Raw genomic sequence first — 5,931 nt, forward strand, 5'->3', positions numbered from 1 at the left:
ACATGTTAGAGGCTATCACACATAAGCATGCTATAATTATTCCTAAACATGAAAGCAAGAAACATAAATAGAGTAGAGGTATTCTTACTTGGAAGACGGCAAGGCTGATGCTGATGTGTGTGATGCTGGAGAATGGAAACTGCTCTGATACCAACTGTAGCGACACACCTTCCTTACTACTACCACTCTCTAGAGGTGAACACTACTTAACTGCTAACTCTACTTAACTGGTGTGATCGAAACCACAAGGAATCTCTACCGAAAAATTTCGACAGAGTCTCCCCTGTACCGGTGACCATATCCGTAAATACATACAGAGTATACTCAGCCACAGGCGGCTGGAACATATATTTTCACAACCACGCAGTTTAATCAATCAAATCATGCAAGTAATGAAAAGCGGAAACATAACTTCCTACTACAAAATTTTCTTATCAACTTAATAAGAAATTAAGCTAAACAAATTCTTAAACTAAGTGAGTTCTTTAGCTAAGTCTCAAGGATCTCCATAGTCCACACATCACACACCGTCACAGCATCTCCTTGTCGCCTTCTTCCTTATACTTTAGCTTTTCCTTTATCTGCAGTAGGAGGAAAATAGTATCTATAAGCTAAAAGCTTAGTGAGCGCTATCCTACTCACAAAAACTCGATATGCATGTATATAAATAAAAACATGCTAAAACTGAATGCTAACATGTAAAGCTACTCATGCTCATAAATAGCAAAGAAATCAACTAACTGAAAAGCTAACATGTATAGCTACTCATGCTCATAAATAGCAAAGGAATCATGCAGCTGAAATACTAAACATGTATAGCTAATCATGCTCATAAATAGCAAAGGAATCATGCTAACTTAAATACTAAACATGTACAGCTAATCATAGAACTATCATGTGTATCAATAGGAAACTGAACTGATACATAAGCTGAACTAATTAATGCTAAACTGAGTCTAACTTGTATTCACATAACTAATTTGTGAAGTTTTGAAAATTATTTACATAATAGATCAAAATAGTAATCATGCTGCTGATGGGCCCGGCAACTGTACTTGCTGTGCGCGCATCCCTAACTAAACCCGGGATTGCAAGTTCCGAGTCTAGTAGGGTTTACTAGGTTATCTAAACCTAGGGACGACTGTGGGAGCCCAACCCAATGGATATCTAATCCAGTACAGTGCCACTGCTGAAAATAAAATACTGATTTCATAGCTAATTTTCTTACCTTGCTTTAACTAGGTTATCTGAACCTAGAACTAGGTTATCTGAACCTAGAGGCGACTGTGGGAGCCCGCCTATTGGACCGTAGTCCCATATAAGCCGAAGCAAGACTAAATAAATTATTTTAAATGCTTCTACTGTATTAACTGAGCTATTAAAATGCCTACTGTAGCATTATATTGAGCTAAGCATTTTATCAAGCACTTGGTGTGCACTATAACACACCCTACGTACTGAAAATCTATATACAAAGCTTAACATAAATCTGCATGCAAAGCTTTACAAAAATCTGCATATTAAGCCTATCAAAATCTGCATACTTTACTTATAAAAATCTGCATGCTATAAAAATAGAACTGCTCATGTTATTCCAATAGCAAATAGGAAACTAGAACAACTTAAGCATGCTGTGAAAGTAAAACCAATTCAACTACTAGGCATGCAATAGAATCTAGAAAAATAAAGGAATCGTTGCTGCATGGAATTAACAGAATATCATGCTTCATCAGGAAATACTAAACTACAATGAAAACTAAAACTACTCATGCTTGAAAACAGCAAAAGAAAAGAACCCGAAATCAATAGCAAATGGGAACTAAAAGATCTACTCATGTATATCTATATAAACTAAATTCACAATGCTGTTAACATCTAATCAACTTATTCATTTCCAAAAGATACAGAATTAATAGCTTGCTTTAGATACCCAAGGAATTAAGTACAGTCAATCCTGTACACTGCTCTAAATAAATCCATTAATCTACCATTAAGGAAACCAACAGATTAAACTAACTCATAATACTCAATGTGCATATATATGTATATACATCAAAACTGAAACTTAAATGCTTAATAAACACATGCTGGTCCAGTAAGCTATAAAGGAAATCAAATTGGCATGTCTAATTAAGCTACAAATGAATAAGTCTACTAAGGAACATAAACAAATAAAACAATTTGTTCCAAAATCTGAAAGCATCACTAAGGAACATAAACAACCTTGAATCCGATCCAAAATTTGCTCACAAGATAATCTGCATACTACCAACGAATTTCTGCATATAGGCTTGCTAAAAATTGCCATTTACCAAAATAATTCTGCTGCTATCTAAAGTTGATACGTGGATATGATGATACACTAGAACCTACAAGGAACCAAAGCATGATTGTTCTTCTTGTTATGTGCCAAGGCAACAAACTAAACGGAAATCACTGCTGTACGGCATGCTTCAAATTCAAGGGAAACAAGATCCGAAACTTACTATGCTAACCAAAACCTCAACAAGACTTAAGCTGAATACCAAAGCTTTAGATCTGAAAACTAGGGTTCTATGGCTACTTCAACCTTTAGAGCAATAAGGAAGAAAATCACGGAAAACAAGAATCCGAAAGCCATGAAAACGAATCAAAGCTCGGAACAACTCCTACTGCAGGTGAGTAGCAACTCACCTCGCTGTTCTTGGACTTACAACCGGAGAGAAAAGGCTGCTAGGATTCGGAGAAGTTGTTTCCTCAAAGATCTCTTGGTATCTACTTGTTCTTCTCGACGAGGGGATCACGAAGGTGTGGAGATCTCGTCGGAAAAAGTCCTCGTCGGCCGCCGAAGATGAGCCCTAGATTCGGCTCTGTTTCCGCCCGAGAGCCGGCGCCGTCGCGAGGGAAGGGTGAGGAAAAGTTTAGGTTTCGGGAATAAGAAATTAACCCTTTATAACCTAGGTTTTATTTCTGCTCCTTACTATAACTTAAATACATCTCGCTTCATACTTGGTTAACAACTCACGCGTAGCCTAGTTGGTTGGTTGGAGTCGCGGGTTCGAATCCCGCCGAACCCCCTTTTTATTCCAATTTATTTCCTATTCCGTTTTCTATTAACTATTACTTAAATAAATTTCATTCCCTTATTAATCAGCAATGCTTGCTGGGACACTTGGTCAGCCGCTCCGCTTAAAGCATTTGCTGCGGCCGTAGGTTGCCGGGTCAAGCCTTGGCATCAGGAAATTTTCTGCAACCTTTTAAACCTAAGGTATTTCTGTTTCAAATAGAGCTTATATATATTTCGTTCCATATATGTTCACAAACCACTGGTGTAACAATTGGCTAGCCGAATTTGCTTAAGGTTCTGCTTAATCGGAGGTCTCCAGTTCGATTCTCGGCTTGGACCACATTTTTGCTGAAACTTCTTTCGTTTAGTAAAAATACCAAACGACCTCTAAAAATTACATAAAAATATTCTAAAAATCTCTAAAATATTTCTATAGTATTTTTAAATTTTTATAACGACTTTTAGGACTCCAAATATTGAAATTTGGGGTGTTACACATGGCCGTGTGAATTTCACACGGTCGTGTCTTGATTTGAGGAAATTAGAGCAGATGCCTTACATGGCCGTGTAGATCTACACGACCGTGTGAGGTTTCCAGAGGCCAAGCAGGTGGTGGCCGTGTTCACCACATGGCCGTGTAGCATTTCTAGAGAGCAGAAGGGTCCTGGCCGTGTGAGTCACACGGCCGTGCAGCTTTGGCAGAGAAGGAACTGGACATGGCCGTGTGAATCTCACACGGCCGTGTCATGGGGCCGTGTGGCGCCCGATTTCCTGCTCTATTTAAACCCTCCTTCATGAATTGAAAGGGGATCGCTCCCCCCTTTGGGAGAAGGCAAGATTTGGTGGTATCCTCCCATTCTTGGGAGGATTTCTGGGCGATTCGAGGGGAGTTCTCGACGATTTCGACTCCGGAGCGAGGATTGGATCCGAAGACGAGGCTTCTTCGTAGATAAGTTTTCTCTTTCCCCCTTTTCTTGGTTTCTTGGATTGGGGATTTAAGAAATGCTTGTAATCTTTGTTTTTTCAGGTATTCTTCCTCGATTCATGGAGTAGATCTTGTATTCTAGGATTAAGGGAGTATTTGTATGATGGATTGATGTAATCTCTTATAGATTTGCCATTTTCTTGTTTCAATGACATTGTCTTGCTTGTATCAATTAGATCTTGAATGATTAATTGTGATTTGTGCTTAATTCTCATTCTTGATTGATTGTTTGGATTTCTTGTGGACTTTGTAAAGATAAACTCTCACTCGATCATCCGAGGGATCCACGTGACAGGTGCAAGCCCGTGTAAGGACGTTTGAGAGATAATCTTGAAGAGGAAATAGGAACATTCAAGAGAGTAGGATGGATCTTGTGCTTAGTTTCTTGTATCCTGATAGATTAATAAGTTGTGGGCTTCTATGTTGATATCCGAGGAAGGCATAGTAATAGGTGCGCTTCTGTGTAAGGACAACGTAGGTTCACGTCTAATTGATCATATTTAGATACATTTCTCAGTCCTTAGCCGGTTATCTATTGCAAGAGAGAACCGACAACTTTCTACAAGTGTTTGGCAATTGAGGGATAAGAATTGGTGAACCATTTACATTCAAGAAATCTTACAAAGAAACCGAAACTCCTAGAATCTCCCTTTATCATAACCCAAAACACTAAACTCTTGTTTGTTGATCTTTAATATTAGATTTGTTTACCTTCACTTTGCATTTGAAACAATTGGATAGTTGTTTAGCTAATTCGCATTGAGACATTTCTAGTGCTTATTCCAGTCCCTGTGGATACGATAATCTTTTATATTACTTGCGACATTTCCGTACACTTGCGGAGCGTAACAAGTTTTTGGCGCCGTTGCCGGGGACTGCGCTATAACATTAGGAATTATCAATTGAGTTAGACTAAACATAACATTTGTTTTTCTTTCATTTTGCATAGTTGTAACTAATCATTAGATCTCTGTTTTTACTTTCTTGTATAACTTTTACTTCTTGTTAATTCTTTTTGTACAAATTCAATTCTGCATTTTTGATTCTTTTATTTTTCTTTTTCTGTTGAATTGTCATTTGCTATCTTGTTCTTGTGTATGCGAAGATCTAAATTTACAGGAGAATTCTTTCCTTTTGACCCTGAGATTGACAGAACTTTTCATAAAAGAAGAATTCTGCAAAGGCAAATTGAAGAACAGGAACATTTGAACATGACGAATAGACCACTCAAGGATTATGCAGCACCTTATGCAAGAGGTTTTCGATCTAGTATTTCAAGACCTTCAGTGGAAGCTAATAACTTTGAGATCAAACCCGCAATTATATCTATGGTGCAGCAGAACCAATTTGGTGGAGGACCTCATGAAGACCCCAACCAACACTTAGAGGTCTTTTATGAAATATGTGGTACCATGAAAATGAATGGAGTTCCTTCAGAAGCAGTTAGATTATTATTATTTGGGTTTTCTTTAAGAGATAGGGCAAAGCAATGGCTGAATTCTTTGGCCCCTAATAGCATCACCACTTGGGAGCAGTGTGAGCAACAGTTTCTTGATAAATTCTATCCACCAAGCAAAACAGCTCATATGAGGAATTTAATTGCAAGTTTCAAGCAAACTGACTCAGAATCTCTTTTTGAAGCATGAGATAGATATAATAGTATGCTCAGACAATGCCCACATCATGGGTTGGAAAGATGGTTAGTGTTGCACACTTTTTATAATGGTATCAACTATCATACCAAAGTGTCTCTTGATTCAGCTGCTGGAGGGGCACTTATGAATAAAAGTTTAGATGAAGCTGAAGAAATTATTGACAGTGTAGCACGAAATCATCATCAATGGGCAAATGAAAGAAGTGGTGGCTATTCTTCTGTAAACCTAACAATTAAAGCATCAGG

The 5,931-nt window shown here is 38.0% G+C and overlaps 1 non-coding gene across 1 annotated transcript; it reads right to left on the reverse strand.

Annotated features, from left to right (window-relative positions):
• Nucleotides 1–5,615: 5,615 nt before the first annotated feature.
• LOC121968914 lies at nt 5,616–5,721 on the reverse strand. Its single transcript, XR_006108429.1, has one exon. It is a non-coding gene; the product is annotated as a small nucleolar RNA R71 (small nucleolar RNA).
• Between the last annotated feature and the right edge of the window lie 210 nt (nt 5,722–5,931).

The sequence above is a fragment of the Zingiber officinale genome, chromosome 3B, assembly GCF_018446385.1.
Source record: "Zingiber officinale cultivar Zhangliang chromosome 3B, Zo_v1.1, whole genome shotgun sequence".
Classification (NCBI taxonomy): domain Eukaryota; kingdom Viridiplantae; phylum Streptophyta; class Magnoliopsida; order Zingiberales; family Zingiberaceae; genus Zingiber; species Zingiber officinale.